The sequence below is a fragment of the Rhamphochromis sp. 'chilingali' genome (genome assembly GCF_963969265.1).
Source record: "Rhamphochromis sp. 'chilingali' genome assembly, chromosome: 14".
In the NCBI taxonomy this organism is placed as follows: domain Eukaryota; kingdom Metazoa; phylum Chordata; class Actinopteri; order Cichliformes; family Cichlidae; genus Rhamphochromis; species Rhamphochromis sp. 'chilingali'.
In genome coordinates this window covers 31,521,878-31,533,759 of record NC_137941.1, presented here as the reverse complement: position 1 = coordinate 31,533,759, position 11,882 = coordinate 31,521,878, and the positions used below count along the sequence as shown (strand labels likewise).

Here is an 11,882-nt window from a genome sequence, read left to right as displayed (position 1 = left end):
ACTCACAAAAACTCTATTTTCCTTCCATTCATATCCCGGATGAGCCCCCACATTGTTACGTTCCCCCCGAAGGGGTCTAGGCATGTGAGTGAGGGGACCAGTAACAAATGAGTCCGGAATCAGAATGAAAAGGAAAACAGACAGAGTTGTTCTGTATTAATAGAACTTTATTACGAAATGGTACAGGTGGATTACAAACGACATTAACATTAACTTAAAGGGCCGGCAACGCCGTCTTACCAACAACGCCAAAGAAACAAAGAAAACGCTCGCAGCCACGAAAGGCAGGAAGACTACCAAACAAACACAATAAAAAAGGAGGCACTTCCCACCCTACTCCCCACCACGGGGAGACATTCTCAGGGCCCACAAGCCCGTCTGCTCACTGGTCAGAAAGAGGCTGTCTGTCCAAAATCTAGCACAGAAACGCGTAGAGCCACCGAGGAAAAAGCCACCCTGCTCACAGCTCATCCCCAGTTTAAATAGCCTCAGAGGATGATTGCTGACTGGAGTCAGGTGGCAAACGAGGCTAATCAGCAGCAGCTGTGTCCTGGGGAGAGAGGAGAGTGAGAGAGACAGAGAGGGGTAGGAGTGGCAAGAGGGGTGGAGGCGGGGAGAGTGGGCAAACACCCCACCCACACACTCCCACAGCCTCACAGAACGTAACAAACAAAAATCCAGAAATACCACAGGCTGGACCCAAGATCACTATAGGCAAGGAGTTTTATTGCTGCACATATAACTTGTACACCCATGATCATTACTATCATATGAACATGCTTTAAAGCAAAACATCAAACATCTGTTTCAAACAGTGTCTTGCATCTTTAAGCAAGACCATGCCAAACCACCAGCAGCATGAATCACAGCAGCATGATGGATTTTACTTCTCTGGGAAGCTATTTGAGCGAATCCATATAAGAAGGAAGGACCAACAACACTGCACGCGTATGAAAGAGATCTCAAGCCAAGAGCCCCGGAAAAGACATGGAGCCTTTCTTTTAATTTGTCCTTTTTAAATAAAGTAGATGTTTTAAGGAGGGAGTTTGCTAACAGTTGTTGTTAATTAATGCAGTTTTTACAAAATGTGTTCATAAGTAGTGGAGCAGTAGGGACATAAAATCCTACAGCTAAAATGCAGCATGTATTCACACTGCACAACAAAGTTTAACTTCCAAACTGATGGTTTCCAGTCGCCACTGTATCCTAACAATGTTATCAGCGTCATTTCCTCTGTGTTAGTGGTAATAAACTGCTGCTTGGTCAGTGTAACTCAGGGCAAAAAACAACAACAAAAAAACGCACAATTGTTTATTAAAACCGCGTGAATTACAGAGAGGCTGATTACATAAACACTGTGAGTTCATAATAGCCAGTGTGGCACATCATCTTCGATCTTTATCCAGGATCGTATTTAAAAAGAGATTTCAGTGTGATTTGCGCCTGTGAGAAACTGAAATCTCCGACATTTTGTGCAGCGGCGCACAGCCAGAGGATCTGGCAACCAGACACTCAGCCTCATCAGACTGACTTAGAAATAAATCCGTGTATCTTCCATCCATTGCTACCCCTCATCTCGTGAGTTCAGAGATAGCCTGCGCGTAAGGAGGGTAAGGAGGTGGCGGTCCTTTTGTAATTGTTCTCTTTGATCTCTTTGGGCAGCCGACCCTTTAAGTGAATCTGATCCGCACGTTTCAGTGTGACATTTGAACGCACCTGATCCGCCATATTTAACAAACGTGATCACGGGCTCATTCCACCTTTGAGCCACCCCGATTTTTTTTTAAGTAATAACAAAATTACTACTAAACTATAGATTACCCACCTCTACATGTAATAATTTGCACATCTGCCTACTGAAATCAGTAGTTACTTAAAGCAGTGCAATTTGATATGGGCTTAATTTTGCTTTGTAAAGGTGTGTGCGGCATTTTTCTAACACTTTCTGGTGGGCGTCATTAATTTCCCGCCGCCGTTTGGTTTCTGGTGAGTCTCTGGGTGAAATTATGAGAGGAAACCCATGTTGAGCCGACACAGCTGAGAACATGAACTCTCTCAACCCTGATCCTTGTTCCTGATTGGATCCGAGCTGTGTACTTCAATGCAGCTTGTTAAGCTTCGAGAAAGGGGACCCAAAATAAAAAATCAAGAATAACTAAGGTGCATTTCTAGCAGGACTGGCCACACTTGACCTGGGATACATGCTATATATCGAGGATAAGGTGCGAGCATCTTAATGGATTTTTAATTGCTTGCAATGCAGCCACTGATTGGACCTCCTGCGCAGGCGCAAGAGGAAAAGAAAAGAGGGTGAATCGTAGAGGAGCTCTCACTCCGTAGTTACTTCCGGTTACAATAAAAATAAGAGGAAGTAGTTGTTTTGTTTTGTTTTTTAGGAAATTTGAGCTCCTCGCGGTGTATCATTTTTATTTCAGTCGTTAATTTCTATCAGCTGTGTTTTAGATATCGGAGAGTAACCTCAATATAAAACGTAATAACTGTTAATAATGAAAATTACAGATTCAGACCGATTGAATATAAAATTTATAATTACATAAACGGCTAGCTGCGAAGGTTAGCAGCGGGGCAAAAACTAAGGGGTGATTTGCGCGGGACAAATTATGCAATTTGTACTCTTATTTGAGGTTTTACCAGCAACTGTTTACCTGTAGTTTCAGTTTATGTCCATTTTCAGTGTTGAAAATGTGCCAAACAAAAAAATCGTTTGGCCTTTTTAAAATGTATGTTAACATTACATTTCAGAGCAGCTTACATATTCTGTCCAAAATTGAAGGATGCCCCAACAACCTACTTGCTACATCACAATGGACTATGATGGAAGGACATTGTGTAATAAAGTACAAAAAACAAAAATCAACAGCATTATAATAGACAACATTCGGCCTCCCTCACATTTATCATGAGTCCACAGAGTAACAATTACTGACTTAATAAAATCACTCCTCCGAATCCCGTCTCACTGAGAACTGTGAATAGATATGTTGCAGGTAAACACAAACCATAAATGAGTTCTCAGAAATTCATATCTGTTTTTGTACGCGAGTGAACGTGCTGTTGACGCGTAGTGAGTGCTCTGCTCAGTAGATGATCTTGGATATAAACTTGTGCGCACGCGCTTCCGCGGATTAATGTCAAGGCACAAAAGTGGCGCTACACCGTTTTGAGCTCTACTCCGGTAAGCGAATTTCACAGACGTTTTTCGTATTCTACTTTTACGCCTAATTGGCCAAAGTTTGGGGAACTTGTGCGGGGGGGTTAGCCGGATGCCCGGAGAGTTTCACAGTACTCACACTGGGGCGTGAAGACTCATTAAGGGATGAATAAACAGTTAATTTTAACAGATTTGGTCCTCTCCGTCTCTGCGTGCTGTAGCTACTGCCGCCTCTAGTCTTCAGTATTGTTCAGTTGGCTAATGGCGGACGGCAGGCAGTGCTGTTTTCCGCTGGGGGAGGAGGGAGGTGTGTGGTGGGGGGGTGGGGACAAAATTACTCTGGTTGTTATAGTAATGGGTTCATACCTAGTTACAGTTTAGGTAACTCACAGGATGCTCACGTAAAACACGATAAGAGAATTTCTCCGGGTCTTGTTTACCACCGCATGACACAAATGAAGCCAGTTCATGTGATATATGAGAGTAGGGCGCCCCTTGCGGTTGCCGAGTATATTTTGCCAGTGATTGCGCCAGGGTGGACTCCGCGTAGGGTAACTTTCCAATTAAAACCCCCATCGTCACAGGTATCGCAGAAATCGGGCTTTTTATTCGAAACCCGGGTCTGTTTCGCTGGCACCGGCATGTGTGCGCCTATAGAGCAGATAATCTGGACAAGAACAGGGGTTGTGGAAGGGGGGAAACACGTTTTCTTTTTCCTTTTTTTAGGTGTTGGGGACTGTGCTTGTCAGTGGCACACTGCATTAGCCCATCTTGATAAACATTTGCTTCTATTTTAATCTGTTATATGCGAGCAAGTTGCAATGATTTTTGTTGGTATTTTAACAATGGCGCAGTCTGTGTCTGCTCTCCTCCCCTCGATCTGCCGCTAATCCAATGGCTGTTTGCGGCAGGAAGGGGCAGGGGAGGGAGCGGAACGGAACACCCTGAACCACGTTTCTCCTGGACCCCAACTTGGAAGCCAGTCTAGCCTCTCCTTATTCCCAGGTTATTTATGGAAGAGCTGCGCAGCTCAGGTAGTGCTGGTTCCGTTTATTCTCACTGATCAAAGTTTTGGATCTGCTTTTTATTGCCAAGTTTGTTAAATATAAATGCCGGGGAAGAGAAATGGAAGCTATTTCGGGGTCGAGTGATAGTCGCCGCTGTAGCCGGGGGCACGGGCCGGATTTTGTGCTGTGGTGGTCCTTCCAAGCGGTGTTGATAATCAAGGGCACGACCAGTGGGACTCCGGCGGCCCCCGAAGGCTTCGTACAGCCTGTCCTTCATTGGGTGTTTTCTAATAATTCACAGGAGGTCTCTACAGCTGTGTATAGCAGGGTTTAGTTTTGCATTCAGGTAAACGGAATGGACCATTTGATTTTGTGTTGTGTATTTTTTTTAGCCCATCAGCTGGCTTGGGGATGCTCTGATGGCTGCGCATTACGCATCACTTCTCAGTGACATAAGTCTTATATAATAATCCCAGGCGTTTAATTTGAATATTTTATTAATCGGCTGTTGTCTGCGCAAATACTGGCGCAAACAGCTATCACATCTCCACCTTGTGACCTGCTTGGGGGGAGAGACGGGGAAAAATGTCAACTTCTGTGGCTTCATCCGCAAACTGATGCAGTTGGAAAGGTAGACGAGCACCTCTGTGGGGTGGTGATGTGGCGCAGGCGTTGCTTTAAACTGCTAGTCTTGTTGAGGTGTGTGTGTGTGTGTGTGTTGCATGGAGGCGGGCTCGGCCACAGCGCCATCCCACCTCTCCGTTCACCTGGTGTTGACGTTGGGAGTCAAGGTTGCATGTCAGAGCTCATTAATGCTGGGCCCTCGTTTTCATCTCATCCACGTGAATGCAGGCTGTCTCGTAGCTCTGCATTGCAGTCTGAACTGAGTCTAGACCAGGCTATCCTCCCCCCCTCAGAGCACTATTGAGTTGCTTTGCACATAGATTTCTCTGTTGGTGGAATATCAGGCCAGAAAAGCATGAAGCATCTATCTGCAGCTCAGCTTTGCTTTGCTTTTGGGAGGTCTTGCAAATGGGGGAGTGGGTTCCTTTGGGTCTCCTGGCTAGTATTTGGACTCCAGTTAACACCATGGTTACGGACATGTTATTGCCTTAGCGCAGGTTGTGTTTATATACATTAGCTTGGGTTGTCGCTTCTAAAGGAAGAACCTAATTATAGTAAGTCAGTGACTTGGAATTCAATCCTTCTTTTGAACAGTCAAGCATATTGTATTGATCTTGAATGTCATTCTGTTTTGCCTTGTACTTCCTGTCACATGGTCACAGCAAGTAAGTGTTCCTTATTCGGCACTAGTGCTCTACAGTGGAGCAGCTCTTTATTAGCAGCAAACATATACACCTCTGATATAATGACTGCTGAGTTTGCAGCCGTGGCATTTAACAATGTGAACTCCTATATTTCTCTACCAAGCATACAGTTATCAGAGAGTCTTTGTACTTTGATAAAAAGTATAGGACAGATATGCAGCCCATTTTTGCATATTGAAATTTTTCTTCGTCTTCTCTCTGCTTGGAAAATACCTGCAATGAAGAAGTACAGTTTAAATAAGCATGAAATCGCTTTAGTCATTTGTAACGCAAAATAGCAGTCTGGCTGGAAAAAAACGGGTATTTGAAAGCATCAGAGCAGACTGAGAATTTGTAGCGGGAATGTTTTAACTTTTTTTATTATTCATTTTGTCACTTTTTAGTTATGAAGAAATTTGGCAAAAGAAAATGATTTTTTGTTTTTTGTTTTTTTGCTAGTAATCTGCTTAAAAATCTTGGGAAGACATGGGATGGGGTCAGTCTTTGTTAATTATCCTGCAGCCGATTTCCTGACTTAGTTGGAAACTTGACGTGAGCGCACTGCTTGACTCCACATCACGACCATGTGTCTCACGTGCTGGATATGGTGCTAAGAGAATTGAAAACGATAGTTAAATTAACTTTATTTGAAAATCAGGTCAAACATTTTTTTTAATTTCAGCACCAATATACTGTTGAGGCCCTTAATATTTGACCAAATTTAATAATTCAACTTTCATAGAGATGTGTTGTCAATGTAAAATGTGGTAGAGGCAGGATATTCTATGAGCATGCATGGCTCCCAGTAGCAATGGATGACTAGTCTTTCCTTACAATGTGACAGAAGCCCAACACATTTTCTCTGGCTCAAATGTAAGTGGAAAATTAAAGGAAACCCCGGCTATTAAGACATGTTTGCACTAAAATATGTACTGTGCTTTCAATAAAACATATGTGGTATTAAAATACACCAAATGTTTTCCTTTTAAGCACATTTTATATAAAACCGATTTACCAGTAGGTTGCCATTGTTATTTATTTCTCAATGCACTCTGGGTAGTGAGGTCATACGGTTGCACCGCATCCAGTTCACAGTTAGCAGCGCACTGGAAATGGCTTCTGTTCAGCCTTTCCAGTTTGAACCAGAGCAAACCGAGAGAGAGCATGAAAATAGTCAACCACCACTTAGTTTAGGTGAAGATGAAAACAATCCGTCAGACGAGGACGAGAGAGTGAGGGAAAACTACTGGTGTCTATGTGGCTACTGCTTGCCAATGGCAACGGCGACTGAGAGCGTTTGTTGTAAAGTACCAAAACCTTTTGAAGCCGTATGTCTTAATCCAGATGTTCTTTGGGCAGCACTTGTCAGCCTCCATGACCGGTATCCGGTCTTTAAGTGATAACATTGTGAATCCTGCTTGCGGGCCCAAAGTAGTCTGCATTTAATAAGACTGTGTTTTTAACATGTTTTAATGCCTTGTTGAGATTAAATCGAACAAGATACAATCTCCTAAAAACAGTCAGTGATCACTGCCGGCTTCTCACGGTTTTTATTACTGCTAATCATTTTAAAGCTCAGTTTTTAAACCCTTACGATGTAACTAGCCCAGCCCTTATATTGTGGATGGATTATCTCAGTGGTTCTCCTGACTGACGTTTGGTCCATTTACAGGATCTTGCCATTTACCCCTAACCATTGGGAACCCTCATATTAACTTTTATCGAGTGGAAAAAAGTCTTCCATTCGTTAGCGTTCGTCCTCCAGCTTTACTGTTTATGTTATGCTAACATAGCTTGTCGTGCTAGCGATCACGTAGCACATCATTATATACAAGCTAGCCCAACTTCAGTAACTCTACAAACGTCACTGCTGTTTACTTTCCTGTCATTATTTATGTTGGAAGTGATAGCAGAGCTGTACGTTTTAATTTGATAAAAAAAATCTCTCAGTCAGAACATGGTAAATTATATTTAGATGGAAGCTAGCAAGCTAACTCCCTGCTAGCTTCTAACTCAGTTAAATGTCATAAATCCCATTTTCATGGATGCCACGTAATTGTTACACCTGGCAGAGCAGCCACACTGATCATTTTATTACAGATGAACAAATTTAGACAGTTTTTCAACTCTTAGTAATGCTGCAGTGATCCTTTGACTTTTGCAGCGGAGTTTGGGCTCAGATATGGCTAATAACGCCAGACCAAAAGACCGGATAGTGCTGGTCTACCAAGTCGTAACCAGGTCACTAATAGGCAAGTTAATTAATACGGTTGCTACACTTTAAAAACCAAAACAGGTTAGCTGAACGAAAGCACCTATACTACCGACAACCAATACACGTCATCGTCCCAGAATGCATTGTGTGCGAAAAAACATGGCTACTCCCATGGCTCCAAAATAGTTTTAAACACCAAAGATTTAATGAATAACAAAAATAATTTGTAACATATTTAGAGTAACTTGTCATAATAGTCGGGGTTCCCTTTAAACATAACCCCACAGATGGGTTTCATGTTTGATACTTTGAGTATCCTTTGCAGAGAGAAACCACCTGAATTCTGGAGCCATCACCAAACAAGAAGTTTCCTCCTCCTCTATCGTGGCCTTTGCTGCAGCTGTCTTCAGTTCCTGTTTGTTCGTAGAGCTTTCCACCTTTAGTTTTGTCTACAGCAAGTTGAAGTACAGCTTGCTTGGGTTGACATCAGGTGAATGAATTGGTTATTACAGAATATTCCACATCCATAACTCCAGCTTTCTTAGTATGTCTTGGGTCATTGGAGAGTGTTACTGTGAAGCACTATCCATCAACTTTACTGAATTTGGCTGAATCTGAGCAGCACTGTATCCCAGTAAACGTCATCTGGCTGCTTCTGTGTTCTGTCACATCTTCAGGGAAGACTGGTCACACATTGCTACTGAAAGCCGTGCATGCTCTTACATTACACTGCCTCCACCATTTTTCACTTCAGATTGTCATCTGTTCCGTGGCTTCTCACTACTTTTATCTGCCATCATTCTAGTACAGGTTGATCTTAATTTCATCGATGTGTTCTTGAGTCTGGTCACTGGTTTGGTGACCCTTGTGATATGTCCCTGATCAGAAATCACATTGTGTCTTCCAGCCAATGCTACCCTTGCATTTGTGCATCTATTAGTGGGCTTCTTATTGATAAGAAGCTTTTCTGGGCCTAAACTACAACCACCTTCAGTAGCTTCTGTTATTTTGGCCTTCCTCAAATAATTTTCATCTTCAGTATGTTAACAGCCGGCTGAGATGGGTAAAGGTCAGAGGACTAACTCATTTGAGAAAATTTTACATCTTTGTCTTATGCAGCTTTTGGATCCTTCTTGTATATTTTGTGTCATCGTACTTCTTTATCGTGATTCTTTGTCCAATCAGTTTTGGAGCATTTGATCAATTGTTTAACTCAATGACACGTCTGCTAATTGGGCCTCTTGAAGCAGCAGCCAATTTTTGGGGGAGGGGGGCTTCTGGTGTAGCCAGCTAATACCCAGTACCAGGGGTTCCTACGTTCACTACAAATGGATATCAGAAAGCTTCAAACACCCAGTAGTCCTCTTCCCTTTTCCTACTTTTTCTGCACATGAATTCAACCAAATGCAAATCTTATTACAGAGATTAGCATTTGGTTGAAACGGAGCAGGCTTATAGCATTGTACACTGTTACTTCTATCAGTAGTCACATCATCAGTAAGAACTGGTGACCCGGTTCCATTCGTGACATGCATGCCCAAACGCTATAATTGGAATTCTACAAATTTACACTGCTGAACAGCCTCTTGTGCAACGCCAGCTAACCAGATAGCAAGTAGGCCTGCAGTGATTTGTCGGCATAATTGCTGACTTTTATTGTCAACCCGTCGTATACTAATACCACGTAAATGCGTTTTTGTAACTGCAGTCAACTACAGGAACATATGGGGGCAGTAACGCCTCTATTGTCTGTCGAGACTGGAGTCAGAACTAATGGAGAAGAAGAACGTAGTGCGACCCACAAAACGGGAGGATGGAAGAAAATGGAAACTGATTTTATTAAAAAATGTGAAAGCATTTCAAAGAAAACAAAGTTGAATGCAGACTGTGGAAAGCAGAGCATTCCTTCCACGACAGCATTAATGCAACGCAAAAGCATTTAAAACGCCGGCACCCTAGAGCTGTGACGTCAGCTCTGGATGGGTCAGTTTTAGAGAGTTAAGTCAGGGCGCGCATTGATACCATGTTTATGATAATGTCTGAATAGTAATATTTATGTTTGTAAAGTAATTTTTATGTTAGCTTGCCTGTTGAAAACCTCTCAGGATGATACTTGCTAAGCAAACACCTTTTTAGTTTTGTTAACTAATGAGTCAAATGCAATATCAAACCATTAATCAGGAGTAGCTACACTGCCTCCTAGTTTTTATATATTTCTATATAAAATATAAAACCAAATTTGTGATTAGTAACTGTCTTTTCTCATTCTGTTTTGTTCTGTTTTACTAGTATTAAGCACAGGTGTATAGATGAGTTTGTCCTGTAAAGAGGCAAATGCACCTTTCAAATGGCTAAAGTCATGACAGAGTCATCTTTAGCATGGTTATCAGCAGCTGGGAACATCATCTCAAGGATAAGAGAAAGCCTTACTCCAGAGGATGTTCACTGCAATCATGAATTCATGAACTGAATCATCTGTAAACTTTGGAAACTTGTTATTTTGGAATGGAAAATAAAATATTTTTGATTTCATTTGAAGCTTTACTTCAACTTATGGACAGAAGCCTTTTTTAGTTTCCTATTTGAAATTTTCTTTATTTTAAGTACTACTAACACTTGTGTGACTTAATATTTCTTATTTATTTAATTTTTATTCTGATGGTTTGAGTATTATTAAACAGACATTTGATTATTTTCAAATTCATGTTTCCTGGGTCATTATTTTAATTTCCTATGGGATGAGACTACATGGTGATATTCACAGGTGGGCAGACTTGAGCAGATGTGGCACTGGAGCCTAGAATAGGAGGTTTGCCCACAGGAAGCAGAGAGGAGTTATTGAAGTAGTTATTGACTAATGGAGGAAGAATTGGCAGAGTAGTTACCTACCAAAATAATCTTTAGTTGCAGCCAACAACAGCCTTTTAATGGCTGGGATAAGCTCATCACTGCAATAGATATATGAACAAATAAAGCACCAGAAGCACTTTTGCCAACCAGAAGTCTGCAGTTTGGAAGTTGTTTAGTTTTGCTTTTGTCTGTCTCTTGGGCGGGACATAACTGCAGCCACAAACTTTGGAAGATATGTCCAAATGGAGTGCTTTACTTCACAGCTGTCCTGTGGGAACATTAAAGCCAAGGAGCTGGTATGTTGACTGAAAAACTGTGTGAAAAGTGACACAACCTGAAAACATAACATGTTAAAGTGTTAATGACTCCACCGCTGTGCCAAACACTTATTTAAAAGGTGTTTTTTCTTAACAAGGCCACAGAGTTTGAGTTTTGTTGTTTTATTTATCTAATTATATTTTTTCTTCCTAATGTTCTGTCCACTTCCGAACATACACACATGTTTTCTGCGGTGGCCTCTTAGGTCTCAGGTCTTCGCTTAAGTGTCTTACTGTTTGTAAGAATGAACCATGCCTTTTGTTGAATCTACACCTGTTGCTCTCCAAGTTGAGAGCACCCGTGAATCGTTGTTAAAAACTAATTCAACATTTGCGGTATATTTATGACCTTTTGTCACCTTAAGCTGACATCAAATAACAAGGAAAAAAGCCACACATTGCAGTGAAAGAGTTTTCAGTGCCAATATTTAAAAATTGGATATTGGTGATTTATCAATACATCTGTACTGGTATTTATAACTGTGGATAAAACCACTCTTTAACCATGTCATGAGTGTTCATGTTGCATAGTTTGTCCATCAGAGAGGTATACAATGAAGCAAGTTTAACTCTCATAACAAATATTTATGTTTCATGTGTCTGAAAGAAAACTCTTGACTGATATATCAGATTTTAAAATCTGTATTGGTGTTGGTGTTAAAAGGCCTATATTGATCTGGATCCATTCAAACAGTTAAAGCGGTAATTATGAGCACGTTTTCTATACAAAGCTGTGAGATGTCACTGGTTTTTAGGTGCATGTTTGGAGGTCAGGGTGACCTTGACACACAGCTAAGCACCTTTGCTATTTCTGATACTGGGCTTAAAATCTGGAAAACCAGGGTAAATATATATGGGCCGAATCTGCTCATGCTGAAGTCTTGCTAAACCAGTTTGTTCATTAAGCTAACGAGGCAACAGCTAAAGTTCTCTTCATATGTACTGTAATAACCCAGTCATTTACCTGCATCCTTAAAGATGCTTGTGTACTGCTGCGAGTTTTATTTGATGCGC

At 41.5% G+C, this 11,882-nt stretch overlaps 1 protein-coding gene across 2 annotated transcripts in view; it reads left to right on the top strand.

The window, feature by feature from the left end:
• The first annotated feature begins 3,094 nt into the window (after positions 1–3,094).
• zmym2 (zinc finger, MYM-type 2) overlaps positions 3,095–11,882 on the top strand; it is a 35,729-nt gene continuing 26,941 nt past the window's right edge. Inside the window, exon 1 of one of the 2 annotated variants that reach the window (XM_080902620.1) lies at positions 3,095–3,196. The gene's annotated coding sequence lies outside the window, so the exon portion shown is untranslated. Of the gene's footprint in view, positions 3,197–4,065; positions 4,207–11,882 lie in introns of those variants that run through there. The other variant, XM_080902621.1, reaches the window with a different exon arrangement.